At 40.7% G+C, this 22,183-nt stretch overlaps 1 long non-coding RNA gene across 1 annotated transcript in view; it reads right to left on the reverse strand.

The window, feature by feature from the left end:
- Nucleotides 1-8,604: 8,604 nt before the first annotated feature.
- The window catches only part of LOC125453188 (uncharacterized), a 37,492-nt gene continuing 23,913 nt past the window's right edge, over nucleotides 8,605-22,183 (reverse strand). Inside the window, exon 3 of the long non-coding RNA XR_007247718.2 lies at nucleotides 8,605-11,589. This is a non-coding gene — a long non-coding RNA (uncharacterized LOC125453188). The remainder of the gene's footprint in view (nucleotides 11,590-22,183) is intronic.

The following is a 22,183-nucleotide window of genomic DNA, read 5'->3' on the forward strand; positions in this document are numbered from 1 at the left end:
ACAAATGTTCTGATGAGGTCAACTTTCACTGGGTTGCCTCCAACATGCCCTCCTATTTCCTCAACTGAAGACAGCATCCCCTGCTCCCCACCCACTCACACAATTGTGATCTTCATCTCCTGCACTTCAACCCTCACCCTTTTCCCTCCTTTGCAGAACAACAATAGGTGTCCACTTGTCCTTACTTTCCACCTCACTAGTCTCCATATTCAAAGGATCATCCTCTACCAGCTCCAGCAGGATGCCACCACCAAATACATCCTCCCCTCTCTTGTCAGCATTAGATGGGAGGGAGTTATGGTGCCCTCCATGTCACCCTGGCGACTCCCCATCACTCCTATCACTTACCCATTCACCTTCTCCCTCTCAATGCCCAAGGCCACAAAAACACCCTCCAGGTAAAGCAGCATTTCACTTGTACTCACTACACTCACTGCTCACAATGCAGTCTCCTTTTAATTAGTGAGACTATACCCAGACTGGGCAACTGTTTTGTGGAGCACCTCTGTTCTATGTATAACAATGACCCCAACCTCCCAGTTGCTTACCATTCCAATAAACCACCTTGCTCTCATGCTAACATTTCTGTCCTGGGCCTGCTGCATTATTCCAGTAAGCACAATGCAATCTCAGAGAACACCTTATTTTCTAGTCTACATTCTTGAGATCTCAACACTGAAGTCAATACCTTCAGAAGTTGGTTGCTTTATTTCTGTTCTCCATTTTTCTTGCTTTCCCTTCCTTATTTTCCCCCTCAACCCACAGCCATGTCATGTTAGTGTCTTGTTTATTTTGCACATATAGCAAAGACTAATTGTCTCCGCTATTTGTCTTTTGCTTTGAGTCTCCATACCATCTGTCCTCTTGCTCCTCTTTTGTTGGTTAAAAGTTTAAAAAAACTTTTCCAACACCTTTCTGTTCTGAAGAGCCATATCACACCTGAAACATGAACTCTGTTTCTGTGTCAATAGCTACTGCCAGAACTGTTTACTTTCTACATCATTCATGTTTGCACCGTTAACTACATGCTTATGTGCTTCTCATGTGGACTCAGTAAATTTCATGGACCTGAAAAAAAGGATTTTATTTCCTCACTCTTAAGCTGGTATGTGACCACAGACAATGCATTTTGTTAAGTCTTTCTAGCAGCAACACAAGTTCTTCACTCTTTGGCAGTTGTAGGTGCCACCTGTGCTTTAGTCACTATATTATGTCAAACTAAGCAATGAAGGTTATCCAATTATGATATAGTTCATGATTCCAACTAGAACACGCACACACAATGATACTAATGCTGCCACAAGGATGAAAATAATGTACACTGGCAACACTTTCAAGGTGTATTTCCTGGATTGCTGTGGAAGAACTCTGCACAATTTGGCAGGGTAGGATGTTGCATTCTGCAGAACTTCACTCCCATGAGGTAATGGCACTTGCAAGAAGAGAAGACCAGGAAAAGAAAGAAGAAGTGAAAGAACAGAAAGGGGAAGGCTGTACAAATGGAGACAGCTTCTTTCTGCTCAGGCTCTTGATGATTGAATAATTGATTAGCATTAGAGTAACAACAGCCACAGTCCACATTCACCAACAATCCCACACTCCTAATCTCTTTCTGCATTGATCTGCAGGCTTGCTGAGGCATGGGGAACCCAGCCAGCAGCCAAGAGACTGCCTCCAAGGACAGACATTGCCTTCCTCTGGCAATTTATTTCATACACACACCACCCTCTGTGTGAAAACATTGCTTGATCAAAACCTCATGGTTTGGAACATTTCTATCAAAGATTCTCTGTTCTAAAAAGAACAATCTGGCTTCTTCAGTTTCTCCACATCATTGAAGTCAATTATTCCATTGCATCATCTCCAAAACCTTGACATCATTCCTATAATTTGAAGCCAGAAAGCCCAATCTACAGTATTTTAATGAATACTGAGTTTAACATAGTCGATTCTGTACGCTCTAATACAATTACTAAGAATGCAAATCATGAATGCCTTTTTTATACAGTATTCCAAATTTGTCATACTACCTGACAGGCCTGTTTACATACTCTTTCTGGTCTCTGTGTTCCTGCAACCCTTTAAAATCATATGGACCAAGCCATGTGATATCACTGGATGTGTGTGCAGGCCAGGAAATCCTGAACATAGTCCCCAGAGACTGAAGAGATATATGGCAAGGAAACCTGATGCCAACCTCTACTCACCAGACCCTTTAATGGTGAATGATATTGAGAATAACCTCTGAAGGAATTTAATGGAAGAATCAGGTTATTTTGTCTCTCCTTACATGAATTGTGATCTTTTAATTTTGGTCTGTGAACCAACAAAAAGTTAGAGCTGTAATTTTCTCTCATAAATATTGCTAGTACTGGATTGCTCATTTGCTTTTGTGGAAAGATTTTACTGATCTATGGGTCACTGTAAACTCAAGTATCAAATGAGTAACTATTTTTGAAATTGATAAGCCTTGCTCACTAATTTCATATACAATTTATGCTGAAACTAAGCGTGCCAATTTCCACCACCATAACAGCAGCGGATTTTTTTCTCTTTGTCTCAGCTCATCATAGACTTGACTATTCCAACACATCCCTGCTGGAGGCCTGAATGACTTTGCTTCCAGGCTGGGCATGTACATGGCTGTAAAGTAAACAAGGCAATAAAATAATCCACTTGATGTTATTCTCACTGCTCCATTTAGCACAGATACATCATTCCGTGATAATATAGTAGTGTAGGCATTGGGAAGGCACAAGTCACAACTCTACAATGAAGACATCCTCCATCACTGTGTTGTGACACTATAACAGTAAACACAGTGCTAAGGTCCTGCATTCTTAATGCAGAATACTCATTCTCATGCTGGATTGGTAAGTAACTTTGGTTCAATTTACTTGAAAATCTCAAATATGTTTACTTAAACAGAAGACCTGATAACTTACAGTTCCACAGGAACTTACACAATCATCCTTAGTCTAGCATGTTTCACTTGGACTCTTCATGGCTGCTGGTCATGTGACAACCTTCTGGCCCTTGCCTGGTTAGAAAATGTCAAATAATTCTACAAAAATTAATCAAGCATAGGCATTAACTTAAATATTGATTTCAATTATCTCAAAATAATAAAAGATAACTTCAGTTATTATTTAAATGCACAAGCATAACATAACAAGATGCCTTTTCTGAATTTGATTCCATGATTGGGGCAGCATGGTGGTTCAGTGGTTGCCTCTGCTGCCTCACAGTTACAGGGACCCAGGTATGATTTCACCCTCAAGTGACTGTCTATGCAGAGTTTCCACATTCTCCCAGCATCCTCCTACAGTCCAAAGATGTGCAGTTTAGATGGATTGACCATGCTAAATTGCCCATTGTGTAGTCTAACTATAGTAATTGCAAGGTTACAGGGATGGGGTGATGCTGGAGTGAGTATCGGTATGGATTTGATGGGCCACTTTAGGGATTCTATGAAAAATCAGCTGCACTGTACAGCGTTGTAAACTATATTATGGGTTATTGAACAGGTGGCATTCATGTTGTTTCATGCGATGTATTGGGGCATGTCATGCAAAGCGCAAACTACCTGTTCGCTCTATCTTAAAAACACTGTAACTGTCGGAAGCACAGTGATCAAGTAGCATCTGTGAAGGGAACAGACATAATGTTTTGGTGCCAGGCCCTTTGTCAGAGCTAGAAGATAATCCAGATGAAAAGCGTTTTTAAGAAGAACATAACAATCAGAGGCAGATGGAGGAAACAAATGCAGCACGATCACAAACTCAGGAAAATAAGTAAAATTACCTAGTAAGTTATGTCTAACTGCTTAAATAAAGATGGTAAAATAGCAGCAATGTGATCAGCTTGAAATAGAGATGGAGAAGAGAAACTAAAAGGAAGGTGGTTGACAGTGTTTCAAAGCTGAGGAATAAAGGAGCATTTCTCAAAACACTCATTAGTCATTTTAAATGGATTTGAGAGGTCAGAAACTAAAACTGTAATTTTCACATTTTAAGATATGAGCTCTTAATTCAGAATATGCTGACATCACATGAACTTTATGTAATGTTCCAACTCTTTGCCTTCAAAACGGATGCATTGGACATATCAAACTGAACTGATTCAGTTCAGACATAACTTCAAACTCACTTCTATTCCAAAAGCTTTTTACTTTGTTAATTCTCAAGATTTGATGCATTCCAAAGAGGGTGCACTAGTCCATTAGTTAAACACTGCCCTGGTAACCTAAGATGAGGAAGAGGAAATTGATTTATGCCAGCAATGCATAACAAGTTCCTAACAAACCTGCAGTTGATTTTTCACTCCACTAGTTTTTATTTTCCATTAACTTGAAAGGAATGCCAAGATTTTTTATTGCAACCCAATTCAGAAACGCAAAAATGTTTGAGCTATTTTCTATGAATTTGAGAAGAAATGAGATTGCATGGTGTAAAAAAAAATCTGCCAATTATTTACCTGGACACTTCTCATTGCTGGTGTACACTAAAATCGCCCCCAGAAGTTTAATTCAGCATGATAAATCATGAAAAATAATGACACAAAGAACCACAGATGCCAGAAACCAGAAATTAAACCAAAAATCACTGGGAAAGCACATCAGGTCAGGCAGCGTGTGTGGAGAGAAAGCAGAGTTAATGTTTCAGATCCAGTGACCCTTCTTCAGACTGACTGTGATTAGGAAAAGGTCGCTTTATATGCTGAAGATGAAGGGGGTGAAGTTGGAGGAATGAATAATATGTGGAGATAGAAGCCAAAGAGAGGGAACAGCAGTTGGGCAGACAAGGGAACGGGTAAAGGTCACTGTAGGGCCATTAGTAGCTGACAATGGGAAGTTTGTGGTACAGCCCATGAGATGACAAGGCTTGGTGTGTGGGTGTTGGGGTAAGAACATGGGAGAAATGCTCAGGCCTGACAATTATTGAATTTGATATTGAGTCCTGAAGGCTGCAGGGTCACCAAGTGTAAAATGAGACGCTGTTCTTCCAACTTGTGCTGAGCTTTGCTAGAGCACTACAGCAAGCCAAGATAGAGATGTTGGCCATGGAATAAGGTGGTGTATTGAAGTGGCAAACAACTGGAAGCCCAAGGTCTTTTTTGTGGACAGAATGTAGGTGTTCTGTAAGGTGGTCACCCAATCTGTGCTTCATTTCCCTAATGTAGAGGAGACCACATGATGGAAATTATGAAATTGAACTCAATAATTTTTGGGCTGGTACCAAAGAAAAATATCAAAAAAGCTTCTGGGTTGCTGCAAAATCCTAAGTTCCAAATTCTGTGAATTACTTGCCACCCTGCTTGTTCTGGTGCAGGTTAGAGAATAATTCCACATTATACAAGCAACTCTCGATAAGTCCTGAGCAACCAGAGCTAGGTAATAAACAGTATCTAACTAGAGGCACCCACATTCTAAATAAAAATAATAAAATTTCATCTGCTCAGGGTAGGCAATGGCCTAGTGGAATTATTACCAGACTATTAATCCAAAGACCCAGGTAATGTTCTGGGGACCTGGGTTCAGATCCCACTTTGGAAGATAGTGGAATTTGAATTCAATAATAATGTGGAAATACAATACTAATAATGACTATAGAACCATTGTGATTGTCAAGGGAAAAAAAAAGACACATCTGATTCACTAATGTCCTTTAGGGAAGGGATTCTGCCTACAAGTCCGGTCTAGCTTACATGTAAATCCAGGTCCATTGCAATGTGGCTGACTATTAACTGCTGTCTGAGCAATTAGGGATGGGCAATAAGTGCCCACATCCCATGCATGAATTAAAAAAAACACACTTCCACTTTTGCTAGAAGATGTTTTAGAGGATATCTGGACATTAGCTTCCAGGACTGCGCTGCATGCTACAAGAAGTCCAATGACCTCACCAGAGTCATCCAGGTAACTCCCAATCCTCTAGCTTTTCCACTGTCTCACTTCACTCACCAACAATCAGTTCATCTACTTCTTTACATAATCACGTGAGCCAATACTGCAACACGTTGTTGCATATGTGTTGCCTGGTATGGAGGGAAGGTCTTACGAGGAAAGGCTGAGGGACTTGAGGCTGTTTTCATTAGAGAGAAGAAGGTTGAGAGGTGACTTAATTGAAACATATAAAATAATCAGAGGGTTAGATAGGGTGGATAGGGAGAGCCTTTTTCCTAGGATGGTGATGGCGAGCACGAGGGGGCGTTGCTTTAAATCGAGGGGTGAAAGATATAGGACAGATGTCAGAGGTGGTTTCTTTACTCAGAGGGTAATAAGGGAATGGAACGCTTTGCCTGCAACGGTAGTAGATTTGCTAACATTTAAGCCATCATTGGATAAGCATATGGATGTACATGGAATAGTGTTGGTTAGATGGGCTTCAAATCGGTATGATAGGTCGGCACAACATCGAGGGCTGAAAGGCCTGTACTGTGCTGTAATGTTCTATGCCTATCTATGTGTTTCTACTTACTGAATACTTACATTTTCTATTGCTGTACTCTAAATATTTCACAAGGACGTCATCACCATAGTCCTTCCTTTCTTCCAGAAAATGGTCATGCAACATTTTCAACAGGAGGCTGCCATAAGAGAAAGCCAAGCCTGCCTTTGTATCCCTGTGGAAGAAAACACGCAGAGAAGCACTGGCAGTGGGAGAGCCCATGGCATGAAATGCCAGGGAAGACTTTGTGTGTGGTTTCTTTGCACTTTGTTCATTTTTTGCTTTCTGACTCTTCAAACAGATTGCAACTGTATTCACTAGTAATTACTACCTCCCTTCACAGTATAAGCTCATCTTTATCCTTCTTTTGAATTTCAGGTGATGAAAGTGCAGACACCATCGGACAATTAGTGAAGAGGAAGCCAACCTCTATGAATATGCGTCATCATTTGATGTCTCCCAGCAGCTCCCATTCTATCTTGAACTGCTCATGTTCATTCTAAACCTGCAGCAAAAGTACCCAGCATCTGATTTAAAGTCAGAATCAAGTCATAGAAGTTAAAAAATGGGCCAAAAAAGTCTAGACGTTGACGATCAGTCTAAAAGGACAAACCAGCAGCTAATCTGTATGTATTGGGTGGGCCCTTTAAAAACACTGCTGATATGTCCCATTTGGCTGTTGGCTCTGCAAGTTGCTGAAAGAGTTTATCATAGAATGAGCTAAATGCTGGAACATCCCAATGTCATAAGCATGTCCAGCAAACAATAAAGGATCTTTATGTAAGAGTTGCTGGAAGGCACTTCCTGCAGTCAAATAATCAGGCATTGTGCTCCAATGTCTTTGGCTTCAGGCCTACCATGAATAGCTTGCTATAAGGAGTATTGCTGCCGAAAATTTGCATCACCTGCAGAAGGAATCACTCTTCACTGGGGTGTCGTGCATGTTCTTCTTTGATTAAGAATGTTGGTGATAACACACATCAACATTATCATTGCACATTGTCTTCTTTCGTGCAAGTGATGGGCAGTTTCAGGGATCGGTTGTCTACATAAAACTCAAACTTTTGCTTGGCAATAAATGAGCTGTAAAATCCTACACTGCTGTCAATGTTAATATTTTAATATGTTCTGATATTTTCTGATCTCATTTACTCAGAAAATCCCATGTAAGTATGGGGTAATTAGTCCCATGTTCAACTTTCCATTTTTAGCCAGGCATCCTCTCCCATAATATTGTAAGCACATATAATTCAGATAAGTGGTGACTGGGATGACTTGAAGCTTAGGAGTTGAGCCTTACAAAAGTTTTGAACTTATGTTTTTTGTTTGCAACTTTTATTGCTAAGTTTCTTTTGCATTTCATTGGAATGCACTTTTATTTTTAAGGTTTTTTAGAAATAAAGTCAAAGCTTTTCATGTTACACTCATCAGGACTGAAAAACAAGAATAAATCAACTTACGAAGGGAATTAGAAGAAGTTCTGGTTTGTTGGGCTATAGTTAGTATGAAGATGCAACGGGAATTATTAACTATCTTAGCTAAAAGCGAATTGCTACCAGTGCTGGAATTCTGAAACAGAAAATGCTGGAGAAATTCAGCAAATCTGGCAGCATCTGTGGGGAAGGAAATAAAGTTAGTATTTCAAAGCCATTTTAAATCTCCTTCAGAACTATTATAACTCACTGTCAGGGCATTGTCATGGGGATGCAGCAGGGATTGGTTAGCCATTCTTCCACACCCTTTTATTTCAGTGCAAAGGGGAAATGTTATGGCACATTCCTTTTCTCTGCAACAGTTAAGTTCAGGACGTCAATTCCCAAAAATTCAAAATGGCCAACATTAGATTGGCAGAGCTTCACGAGCGAATCTTTGATATCTCAATGATAGCCAATAGTCTGTGCCCAGGAAAATCTGTCCTCACCTTGAAAGACGTTCTGATGCTCAGGTCAAGTAACAAGACATGATGGTCCAGCTGCCATTCATAGTGTTATATATGTTATCAAACTCAAACAACACTCGCCATATGATATTATACAATGGTCCTGCCAATGCAATTCTTGACCCTACTCTGCCAGAGTCATAAAATCAGTCCTCAATATAATCAGCGCAAGTTTCTGTTTTAATGTGCTTAACATACCTGGAAAATATTATTTCTAGCAATACTTTAACACAGTTATTAATTTATTTAAAATAAACAAATGAAAGTTCTAAGAAAAAAGTGTACAATTGAATTTGAAGCACACTTTTAAACAACATCCTGCAATGTTCAAAGCTATTGGGCTATTTTAGATGCTGCAGAAATAGTTACCTTTACATTATCAAATACTTTGGCTACAAAGAGAGAAGAGTCTCTAGCCTTTGTTGTTATATCATAAATGTAGCTACAAGGTGTAAATCTACTCAAATATTTCAGATGGGGCGAAAAAAGGATAGCTAGAGCTTTTCTAGTTGATGAGGCTGCAGTCTTCACCACATTTCTCTGCTGTTTCTGCAACTATGCTTTTTTCACAGAGGAAGCAATGGCATCATTATAACTAAGCCTAAACCTATACTTGCTGATTTACTAAGTAGTTCATTGGATAACAATCAGGAGCAGAAACCCTGTTTGATTTTCCTCCACACTAACCTGGGGTTCTGCAATTAACTGTGGCATGTCGGATATGATTATTGGAGGTATAGTTAGCAAGTTTGCAGATGACACTAAAATTGGAGGTGCAGTGGACAGCAAAGGTTAATGCAGTGTGGAGCTGGAGGAACATAGCAGGTCAGGCAGCATCAGTCCTGATGAAGGGTATAAACCCAAAATGTCGACTTTTCTAATCCTATGATGCTGCCGGACCTGCTGCGTTCCTCCAGCTCCACACTATATTGACTCTGACTTCAGCATCTGCAGTTCTTGCTATATCCAAGCAAAGGTTACCTCAGAGTACAATGGGATCTTGATCAGATGGGCCAATGGGTGGCAGAAGGAGTTTATTAGACTCCCTACAGTGTGGAAACAGGCCCTTCCGCCCAACAAGTCCACACCGCACCTTGGAGCATCCCACCCAGACCCATCCCCCTATAACCCACACACCCGTAAACACTACAAACAATTTAGCATGGCCGATCCACCTAGCCTGCATATCTTTGGACTGTGGGAGGAAACGGGAGCAACCAGAGTTTAATTTAGATAAATGCGAGATTCTGCATTTTGGAAAGGCAAATCAGGGCAGGACTAATACACTTAACTGTAAGGTCCTGGAGAGGGCTGCTGAACAGAGAGACCTTGAAGTGCAGGTTCACAGTGCCTTGAAAGTGGATTTGCAGGTACATAGGATAGTGAAGAAGGCATTCGGTGTTTGCATTTACTGAGTACAGGAGTTGAGGGGTCATGTAGCGGCTGTACAGGACTTTGGATAGGCTAATTTTGAGATGCTGTGTACAATTCTGATCTCCCTGCTACAGGAGGATATAGTGAAATTGGAAAATTTTCAGTAAAGATTTGTAAGTATGTTACCAGGGTTGGAGGGTTTGAGCTATCTGGAGAGGCTGAATAGGCTGGGGCTATATTCCCTGGAGAATCAGAGGATGAGGGGTGACCTACCAGAGGTTGATAAAATCATGAGGGTCATGGATACGATAAATAGGCAAAACCTCATTCCCAAGGTGGGGAAGTCCAGAACTAGAGAGCATAGGTTTAAGGTGACAGAGGAAAGATAATAAAAGGGTCGACATTTTCATTCAGAGGGGGGTGTGTGTATTGAATGAGCTGCCAGAGAAAGGATGGTGGCTGGTATGATTACAAGATTTAAAAGACATCTGGGCATCAGGTATAGGAATAGGAAGGGTTTAGAAGAATATGGTCAAAATGCTGGCAAATGGGACTAGATTTATTTAGGATATCTGATTGGCATGACTGAATTGGACCAAAGGGTCTGTTTCTGTGCTGTACATCTCTATGACTCTATAACTCTATGTCTGTTGCTCTGCAGTCTGACATAAACTAGACATCGAAGCTCAGATCAGAGATAAAATTTGGCACATCATAGCTTGTTTATCTCAACTATTCATTGCCTTCACTACCTGGCCATAGAAATGCGAAACATTTAATGTATTAATATTCAGGAGGAAATTTCTCAAAAATGTCCTTACTCATGCTTTTTATTTCACAAGTATTTTATTTTATTTTTGGGCTAGCACAGTGATTAGCACTGCTGCCTCACAGCAACATGGACACAGGTTTGATTCCAGCATTGGGTGACTGTCTGTGTGGAGTTTGGACATATCTGTGTGGGGTTCCTCTGGGTGCTCCAGTTTCTTCCCACAGTCCAAAGTTGTGCAGGTTGGTGGGTTGGCCAGGGTAAATTGCCCATAGCATCTAGGAATGTGTAGGTTAGGTGGATTAGTCATTGGGAATGCAGGATTACAGGGATAAGGTGTGGGGGTTGGTCTGGGTGGGATGCTGTTCAGAGGGTTAGTGCAAACTCGATGGGCTGAATGGGTCTGTCAACACCATCAGTGTTCTACGATTCTATGAAATGTTTAATATTTGCATCCAAAAATGGTGTGCCCTCTTTTTTATGCATCTCTATTGCAACACAAGTGCTTCGTTTATGGGCCTTTATCTGATTGAATGTTCACACGAGTAGTTGGTTGATGGGGCTGATTGGATGGATTCCAGGATAGTGCAACTTGTGTTAATTTATGTGCGTGTGACAAGCCAACTTTCTTACTTCATATGGTCACTATGCCTCAAGCAATGACGTACATGGTCCCATTTCAGAAATGTTTATCGCTCAACAAAAATAAATTGGACATGTAGGTGACAAACACTGCATGAAAAGCAATATCTCATTTCATTAGTTGCTTCGCTGACTTTTACAAGACTGATCTGTTTATTCATTACACTAGAAAGAAGCTGTTTGCTTTCAACATTCTGGCGCAGAAATACAGATTCTTTACAATATATATCTATAATCATTTTCAGTATGCTGCACAGATATTTCTAGTGGTATACAAACAATAATTCTATTCACGCTGACGTACATTCCTCCATCCAGGTACTGTAGGACGTTTGAATAATTGCAAAATATTGAAGTGCTGGAGACCTGAAACAAAACTACGAAGTGCTAGAGAAACTCAGAAGGCCTGGCAGCACCTGTTGAGAGAGAAACAGAGTTAATATTTTGAGTCTCATGATTCTTCTTCAGAACTTTTCCATTTCATATAGAAAACAGAAGTACATTTATGATTAATTCATGAAAGTAAAATATCAAATGCAAAAATTATAGAAAACAGAATAAAAATAACGTATTAATTAGCAAATTGTAATATTTACATTATCAGGATTAAAGGTTTTTGTCTTACAACTAGGGGCGGTTTCTCAATTCTTTTCAGACAGGATATCCCAAATGATTAAGTTCATGAGTGGGGAGGGAGAATTGGCTCCCCTTATTCATCCAACCCTGCCTTTTAAAAGGGTTTATTTCACTCATGAATACCTTCTTTCCAGACAAAATGCATTTATGTTTTAGAAGCAGCCAAATTAAACAGGCTTTCTTGATTTAATAAAGAGTAAGTTTATTGTTAGTAAATCCAATAAGAGATATTTAAACAATTTACACATACAGGTTATGAAAAAGAATAGACAAAGATTAAAAAATGCTATACAAATTAGTCATCCATGAAAAATAAATCCACCTTGTGGCAAATTTAACCAATTATACTCACACTGGTAGTTAAACAATTGATTTCAAAATACTTTGTTGACTGATTGAAATTCTTTTGTCCTGGTTCCTTTCAACTGTGGCTAGTTCACTGCACCCAGAGTGAGAGAGAGGGTGGATATTCTGAATCCCTGAACAAATAGGCATTTGTGAATTTGTGAATTGAAGAGCTTGATGGCCATCCCATTCCAGTGTAATCAAACTTAAAAGCCCACAAATCTGATCCCCAATGTTAAATTCTACACTAATCTTATCAAAAACATACTTTTCAAATGCTCCAAACCCAACCAATAAAAAATAAATAAAAAGTAACATGAAAGAATCTGGAAATGTTCCTTTAAATTGCCAAAAAAAAATTGTGGCAGTCTGCTTTTGGTTTTACACTTCCAGACGTTCAATAAAATGCACCTCACTGAAAAATGTCATACTGTGGAAATATAATTCAGCCATAGACCCATTTGTTTAGTTTTGACATTTTTTGTTCTGTTTACCTGTAATATCGCTGTCATAGTGGCAGATGAAGTTTAATTTGGATAAATGTGAGTGTTGCATTTTGGAAAGGCAAATGAAGGCAAGACTTATACACTTAATGGTAAGGTCCTGAGAACTGTTGCTGAACAAAGAGACTTTGGAGTGCAGGATCGTAATTCCTTGAAAGTTGAGTCACAGACAGGATAGTGAAGAAGACATTTGGAATGCTTGCCTTTATTGGTCAGTGCATTGATTGGAGGAGTTGGGAGGTAATATTGTGGCTGTACAGGACATTGGTCAGGCCACTTTTGGAATACTGCATTCAATTCTGATCTTCCTGTACAGGAAACATGATGCTTAACTCAAAAGTGTTCAGGAAAGATTTACAAGCATGTTGCCAGGGTTGGAGGGCTTGAGCTATAGGGAGAGGCTGAATAAGCTGGGGCTAGTTTCCCTGGCATGTTAGAGGCTGAGCAGAGACATTATAGAGATTCATAAAATCTTGAGGGGCATGGATAAGGTGAATTGACAAGGTCTTTTCCCCAGACTAACTGAGTCCAAAAGTAGAGGGCATAGGTTTACAGTGAGAGGGGAAAGGTTTAGCAGGGACCTAAGGGGCTACTTTCTCATGCACAGGATGGTGTATGTACGGAATGAGCTGTCAGAGAAAGTGGTGGAGGTTGGTACAATTGCAACATTTAAAAGGCATCTGGATGAGTACATGAATAGGAAGGGTTTAGAAGAATATGAATGCTGGCAAATGGAATTAGATTAATTTAAGATATCTGGTTGGCAAAGACAAGTTGGACTGATGGGTCTGTTTCCATGCTGTACACTCTATATGTGTCATTATAATTATCCTGCACTAATCTTGATTTAACTATGGTCCTCAGCTCTTTTATCACAAAAGAAATGAGCATTTGTGGTAGAAGGTCCCTCATTTACTATCATGAGTTCTTCTCTAATGAAGATGTTGCAATTACTTCTGCTTTAAATGCAGTAATAAGACTTCTTTTACCATCAAACTTCGTTAACTAATCATGGTCCTTTCATTCTTTTTCACCCTTTTCTGGAATGTACTAAATTTCCTGAATTGAAGTCTCCCATAATGGTCATTATAAGAAGTCTCAGTGCTCTTTCAATTTTCTCTGGGATCTTAGGCTTGATGAAAGCTTGTCTCCTTGCTTGTAAAGCACTAGAAGTGCAGAAAAGATGGTGCAAATTTGTTTTAATTTAGTAGGAAGTCTATAATACAGAACAGAACCAAATTTGGGATTTCACCCACAGAAATTAGAAACACAATAAATTTTATTATTGTTTCTTCAGATCTTCATACAAGCTCAGTACAGACTTTTAGATTATTTTTGAATATCATTTTTAACAATATATCTATGATGGCAAAACCACCAAACAGCAGACTCTCAGCTGTATATGTTCCAAACTCCTAGCAGAGTACTTTTACATGAGTACTGAGGTCACAGTTAGATCATGGGTTACTTCACAGGCTCATCCACATAACCATGAAAGCCTATCTCAAACAAGACATGATGGAGTCACTAATTTTCAGCACATGTACAGCCATTATTTCAGGGCCTTTCAAAATATTTTCACAACTTTTATTTTTAAATTATGAAACCAAGTAGTCATTTCCCTGCTAAGTCCCTGTCATGATTGGGACCGGGTTGCCCTCATTAACTGCAAGGTTCTTGACTGGGGTTGTTAACCTAAACCAATCAGGAAAGCATTGGTTGACCAATACAACCAGGAGAGTAGAATCTCCTCAGTTGAACACTGACTCGAACTGGCTGGCTACAGCCAGTGCACTACGTACGAGTAAATAGAAAGTTGACTTGGTGATGGGATTGGCCTCAGTGCAGTTATTTCAGTGACGACATGAAAAAACAGGATGTGCTTGAAGAACATTCATTTGCAATGGTAATCTTGGAGTTGGGGTAAGCAGTTCTGGCATCATGCCTCTATTGGGAAACTTGACTTATTTGACCCTTCTATGGAAGACTGGATCCAGTATGTTGAAAGAATGCAATACTTTTTCTGGGCAAATGACACTGGGGCGGACAGAAAGGAACGAGTAATACTTCTGACAGAGTGTGGACTGGCAGCATTTTTGGTTGTAAGTGGCTTAACTTTCACAGAGGCACCAGCTGTTTAAACCCTTCCAATAGTTGACAGAGTTGGTTGAGGAATATTACAAGCCCAAACTTCCCCTAATCCTGAGACATTATTGGTTTTATTTGCCTGTTACAGAACCGGGCAAATCCCTACTGAGATTTTTGACAAAGCTAAGATGACTTACAGAGGCATGTTATTTTGAATTAATCCTGAATGAGATACTAGGAGACCAATTGGTATGTGGGATCTATGATGTAACTATGCAGAAGCACCTATAGCTAAAGCCCAGCTGGACTTCAAACAGGAATTGCAGCTGGCTTTGTCATTAAACAATGTGGGAAGTAGATCATGGGAGCTACATGGCATCAGGGAAGTGGACGCATCATCTGTCCAACTCAGCTTGGGAAACACCACTTGAGTATGGACAATCGCACAGCCTCAAGCAGAGCATGTCCTGAACAGAGGGACCTTAGGCCAATCCACAGCAGAATTCTCGAACAAAGCCGAGCCTCAGCCAAGTGGCTAATCAGTTCTTCAGTATCTAGGCCAGCAAGACATTGTGGTTGCTGCCAGCATGCAGACTCTAGACAGCAAATGAGTCCTAACAGGCCTGACCTGAGTAGGTACCCAGAAGAGTACGCATCTGGGAAAGTTTCCCTAGATGTGGGTTAGAACAATTAAATTGATCAGTGATAACCCAAATCGGAGCCAATTAAACTTAATGCTTGGTTAAATTGTCACCCAGTTCCCATGGCAGTCGATAATGGTGCAATTATATCTGTGGTTCTAGAATCAGTCTTTAACAAGATTTGTTTGGGGCACCAACCTGTAAGTTTGTGCAAGACATTAGCCAGACTAAGAACATATACTGGAGAACCATTGCAAGTTAAGGGTACGACTTTGGTTCCAGTCTCCAATGAGAAGTAGTTGGGTGCAGTTACTGCTGATTATAGTAATGGGCTTGGGCCCAAGCCTTTTGGGGCAGAATTGCTTGAGAAAGATTCACGTGGATTGGCTCAACATTTTTCAGTTTGAAAATGGCTGCCTCAATGATTTCATAGTGAGAGACCTAGGAGATTTTCATGTGGGGCTTGGGACTATCAAAGGGGCCAAAGCCACTTTACATAGTGACCAGGATTCAATTCCGAGAATTTGCAAGACCTGTTTAGTGCCATTTGCCTTGTCGGCAAAAGTAGAGGCAGAAATCAGGAGACTGGAGAGCAAAGGAATCATCAAACCCAATGCAGTTAGTAGAATGAGCAGCATCAGTCATACCAATTGTGAGGCCTAGTGGTTCAGGTCATTTTTGGAGGGATTTTAAGCAAATGGTGAACAGCTTCTTGCAGCCAGACAAATACCCGATCTCTCATATTGTGGACTTGTTCGCAAAGTTGGCAGGTGGGGGTGCTATCCTTTACAAAGATGAATATGAGTCACCTCTATCTGCAATTGCAACTGGATGAGGGGTTTCAGCTGTACACTGCAACTAATACCCATAGGGGTTTATATCAATATAAAAGACTGTCATCTGGGATATCATCAGCCTGTGTTTGTTTTCAGTGGGCCATGAAGAACAATTTACAAGTGCTATCCAGGTTGCCATTTATCTGGATGACGTACTAAAAACAGGGAAGACCAATAAAAAGCACTTGAGAACTTGAACATTGTGTTTAAACACTTTTCCCAGGCAGGTGTATACCTTTGACAGGAAAAATGTGAGTTCCAGGTGCCTGAAGTGACCTACTTGGGCTATAGAATCAACAAAACAAGGTAACACCCATTGAAAGAGAAAGTGAGGGCCATCAAAGGAGCCCTGGTTCCCAGGTCTGTGTCACAGCTTAGGTTTTTCCTTGGGTTAGTGAATTGTTACAGAAAATTCATGTGTAATCTAGCCTCCATCTTGGCATCCTCATACCTACAATGGAAAAAATGCCAGCCTTGGAAATAGTCACAAAAGCAAGAAACAGCCTCATGGGAGTATAAAAAAAAGCAGCTGTCATCAGCTAAGGCATTGGCCAACTATGATCTGAAGCGAGAGGTAGTGCTGAAGTGCGATGTCTCCACATACGGTTTCGGGGTAGTGTTGGGAACACCCAAGAATGTATGCTTCCAGGATTTTGGCTGATGCCAAACATAATTATTCCCAAATAGAGAAGGAAGGTTTGGTGATCATCTTGTGAGGACGTTCCACCAGTACCTTTACAGATAGGAATGTGTCATAGTAACAGATCACAGACCTGTGCTAGGGCTACTGAAGGAAGACAAAGAGGTGCCGCTCGTCACTTCCAGTAGTATTCATCATTGAGCCCTCATTCTCAGAGCATACAGGTTAGAACACCATCCAGAAAGCCAAGTGGCTAATGTGGATGCCTTGAGCCGCTTCCCACTGACAGATACTCCACTGAGGTGCTCCCTGCTGGAAGAGTCAATTCTGGTTTTAAACCTTCTGGACACTCCTCTAGCCACTGCGGACAATATGTGACTATGGACACAAAAAGATCCTTAGCAAAATTGAAATAGCTGGTGGTAATGGGTGAAACAGAATGGCCACCACAGTCAAGATTGAAACCTTTTTGGACCTGGTATGACCAGATCACTGTACAGGATGGCAAAGATGGTTGTCCCAAGTAAAGGTTGCCACCAGATGCTGGCTGAAGTTTACAAGGCTCATCCAGGGGTTTCCAAGATGAAGTCACTGGCAAGAAGATACACTTGCTGGTCATGGTTGGATGCCAACATAACTGGGTTGATGGGGGAGTGCCAACAAGGACAAAACTTGTTACCTGCAGCAACCCAACATTCATGGGAATGGCTGGCTAAACCCTGGACTTGTTTCATGTTGACTATGCCGGTCCTTTCATGGGGCCAGTGTTGCTGGTCATTGTAGATGCCCATTCAAAGTGGTTGGATGTGCATAAAATTCATTCAGCAAACTCAGGGATGACGCTTGAGAAGCTGTGAGCATCGTTAGCAATACACAGACTCCCAGAAATACTGGTCAGTCTTTGGGACACGATTTAGCAGCAGGGAATTCAAATATTTTCTGAAGTCCAATGGCAGTCGGCATGTAAGTTCAGCACTATATCATCTTTCGTCCAACGGTCTCGCCTAAAGACCAGTCCAAACATTGAAGGCAAGCTTAAAGAAACAGCGTCAATTGAGGCCACATATCCCAGTTCCTGTACGATTATAGGTCCATCCCACACACAACAACAGTGATAGCTCCAGCAGAGTTGCTGATGGGGAGAAGGATCTGCACCAGGTTAAACCCGATGTTCCCAGACCTGTGGGTGGGATGGGGGGAGAGGAGAAACGGCAGCAGGCATGTCAATACCAGCTAAATGCCTCCTCTAAGCAAGAGAGGCAATTTAATTCAGGGGATGAAGTTTAGAGCCAGAATCATGGAATGGGTATGGGTACAAGGCGAGGTTGACGCAAGGTAAGGTCTCATGGCTCAGTGATACAGTCTTGAACAAACACTTGAATCGCCTGAAAGCCATTCCCTCACAAACAGGGCAGGAGCAAAACATACCTAGCCCTTCAGTATGGCCAGAGGCCTGGCAGAAACCGCAGGTACCACCCCTCTATCTGGTGTGGTAGAAACCTCAGAGTCCAAAATGGATTCAGTCTCAATGCCATTTCTGTTGGAAGAGGAGGAGAGTCTTCCGAGGCATTCTGGACCTAAGAGACGGACCACTGTTCAGTACGCACTGACTGTGTCTGAGTCGAGTCAGAGGAGCCAAAAGGCCTGAGTCAGAAGTGTCACAAGACGAGCTTGAAGAAAAGACCAGGCCTACATCCCCAGATGTGGGAGGGTGTGGGGGGAGGTGGTGATTGGGACCAGATTGATCTCATTAACTACAAAGTTCTTAAATGGCACTGTTAACCTGGGCCAATCAGGAAAGCCTTGACTGACCAATACAATCAGGAGAATAGAATCTCCTCAATTCAGGACTGACTTCAAGCTGGCTGGCCACAGCCGTTATCCTGCGCACTAGTAAATAAAAGGGTGACTTGGTGACAGGATCCAGCTTCTGTGCAATTATTTCAGTCCCAAAGAAATAATTATTACAAGAAATAATAACTACCATCAAAATAATGCAGAAGGACCCGAAGTAGTTGTAGTTAAAATGCTGCTGTCTTAGCTTCACTCTTCCACAAGATATGGCATCTTTAAAACAACAGGTACAACCTGTAGTCTGAACCTAATTAATAAAGAGATTTTTAGATAATTCTGTTTATTTAGTTTTAGTGTTTTATAGATAGGCATCAAATTGAGTTAAAATAGGTTCTTCTATTCTCTAAGGTAGCTTACTTGCTATAATGAACAAACTATTAAAGGTAGATAGCAGATTTCTGTCTCATTAATCTGGGCTACATTCCAAACCACATCTTTGCATTAAAGTATCTTTTGGTTAGAGACATAGACATGGAGATCTCCAGCACAGAAAAAGGCCCTTCTGCCCATTTTAATCCTATTTTCCAGCATGTGGCCCTTAGCCTTGTATGCCTTGCCATTGCCAGTGCATGTCTGTACACTTCGTAAATAATACAAGAGTTCCTCCCACTACCACCCCTACAGATAGTGAGATCCAGATACCCACCACCCTCCTGTGTGAAAGAGATTTTCCTCGTGTCTTCCCTAAACCTTCTGCCAGTTATGTTAAGTCTATGCCCCTTGGTCATTAATCCCTCCATTAAGGGAAAAAGTCTATCCTATCTACTCCCTCACAATTTTAATGCATCTCAATTACGTCCCTTCTCAATCTCCTTTAGTCGAAGGAATATAGCCCCATTCTGTCCAACCTCACTTCATAACTGAAACTCCCTAGTCCAGGCAACATGTTGGTTAATTTACTCAGTACCTTCTCCAGCGCTATCACATCCCTCTCATAATGTGAATTCCACAACTGCACATGTTACTTTTAGTTAAGGCCTAACCAATGTTTTATACAGTTCCAGTAGAACCTCCTATTCCTAAACTCTCTGTCTCAATTAATGAAGGCAAGTACACCTTCTTAACAACTTTATCCATCTTAACAACTTTATCCATCCGTCCTGATACCTTAAGAGACTGGTGTACATGCATAATGATGACCATGTGATCCTCAGTGCTTTCCAAGGTTCTACCATTCATCATGTGTTCCCTTGCTTTGTTTGTTCTGCCTAGGTGCATCACCTTGCATTTACCAAGATTGAACTCCATTTGCAACTGATCAGCCTGTCTACATCCTCTTGTCGTCGAAAGCTATCCTCCTCACTATTTACCATTCCACCAATTTTTTATATTGTCCGTGAAATTCTGGATCAGCCATTCTATATTCAAGTCCAAATCATTTATATAACCCACAAACAGCAGGGGCCCAACACTGAACCCCCTGTGGGACCTCACGGACAGAGAGTTCCAATCAGAAAAACATCCTTCAACTATCACACTCCGCTCACTGCCACTCAGCCAACGGTAGTTCCAATTGGCCCAATTTCTTTGAATCTCATGGGTTCTTACCTTCACTATCAGTGTCCCATATGGGATCTTAACAAAAGCATTGCTGAAGTCCTAGTAGACTACATCAAAAGCATTGCCCTCATATACACATCTGGTCACCTCTTTGAAAAATTCAATCAAGTTGGTCAAACATGCCCTCCTCTTAATGGGGCAGGTGATGGCCCAGTGGTATTATTGTCAGACCATTAATCCAGAGATCCAGATAAAGCTCTGGGGACCAGATACTTATCTTGCCATGACAGGTGGTTGAATCCGAATTCAATAAATATTTGGAGTTAAGAATATAATGATGACCATGAATCCATTGTTGGTTGTCAGGGAAAAAAAACCCATCTGGTTCATGAATGCCCTTTAAGAAAAGAAACTGCTATCCTTACCTGGTCTGGCTTACATGTGACTCCGGACTCCCAGCAATGTGTTTGACTTTTAACTGCCCTCTGGGCAAATAGAGATCGGCATTAAATGCTGCTTAGTCAGCGACACCCTCATCCCGTGAACGAATAAAGGAAAATTGTGCTGACAATTCTTCATTAATCCCTGTCATTCCAAATATATTCTAATTCTGTCCCTCAGAATTGCTTCCAAATTTTCCCCACCATTGAGGTAAAACTGACCAGCCTGGTCTCCTGGTTCATTCCTTCCTCCCTTCTTGAATAATGGTGCCACACTGGCTATCACCCAGACCTCTGGCACTTCTCCTATGGCCAGAGAGGAATTGAAAATTTTGTAAACACCCCTGCTATCTCCTCTCTTGCCTCTTTCAACAACCTGGGGTTCATTTCATCTGGCCGTTGAGGGTTATTTACTTTTAAGCTTGCCAGGCCACTCAGACCTCCTCCCTGTCTATGCTATTTCTTTAATTGTATCACAAACCTTCTTCCTGAATTCTGAGTTTTCTATGTTATATCCTTGTCAATAGATTTCAAAATTGTGAAGTCATTTCCCTTTTCATCATGAATTAGGCCACTTGGCCCATCAAATCTGCGCCACCATTTAACCATGGCTGTTATGTTTCTCAACACCGTTCTCCTGCCTTCTCCCCATAACCCTTGATACCTTAATGAATAAAAAATCCTTCTGGAAAATGTTAGACTATCTGAGGATCTGTGTTCTTTATTATTTATTGAACATTATGGAAGTTTCATACTGTTCTCCACCCCTAAGGATACTAGTTGTGGCACTAAAAACCACTAAAGTGCTCCTTTATATTAACAAAATCCTTCTGAATGATTTTTGCTCATGTTCACTCTAAAAAAGAGATTTCCTGGGAGACTGATGCCCCATTTAACCCAAATCTCAATAGCATACCATCCATAATGGTCTCCAAATGTCTCGAATCATGTTGCTATATTGTGTAAGTTAAAATATATATGGTATATTCATAAATTCATGACATGTTCATATATAGGTACAATATATCAAAGAAAATTTATAAAAAAGCTCATTGATTAAAAACAAAAGTTCCAGTTCAGTACCTTGCTTCTTCTGATTCATCTGACAATTGAATTGATCATCTTAAATTTAAGAAAACAAATTCTCAGATGTATTTTTCAGAATTAAACTGAATTCCTTAGAACAACATTTTACAAAAGCATATGCTTCTGTGCTCACAGAAATCTGTTTCACAGTGTTTTCTCAGCCCAAAAGAGTGTAGGCAGCTTCTCACATTGCTGGAGAAAACAGTATTTTCCTCTAAGCATTCGTTGGTGTTGGTAATCAATGACACAGTCTCTCTCAGTAAACAGCAAATGGGAAGAAAGCTGATGAATCATTTTGTTCAGATTTAAAACAAAACCCAAGAAAGTCCCACTCCACCCACATTACTTCATGAAAATGCTGGTGGACAATGGCTATTTGTGAATTTAAATGGGGCTCGTCACACTTCTTGTAAAATGAATTCCGACAGAGTGACAGGAGCT

This window comes from Stegostoma tigrinum, chromosome 6 (assembly GCF_030684315.1).
Source record: "Stegostoma tigrinum isolate sSteTig4 chromosome 6, sSteTig4.hap1, whole genome shotgun sequence".
NCBI lineage: Eukaryota > Metazoa > Chordata > Chondrichthyes > Orectolobiformes > Stegostomatidae > Stegostoma > Stegostoma tigrinum.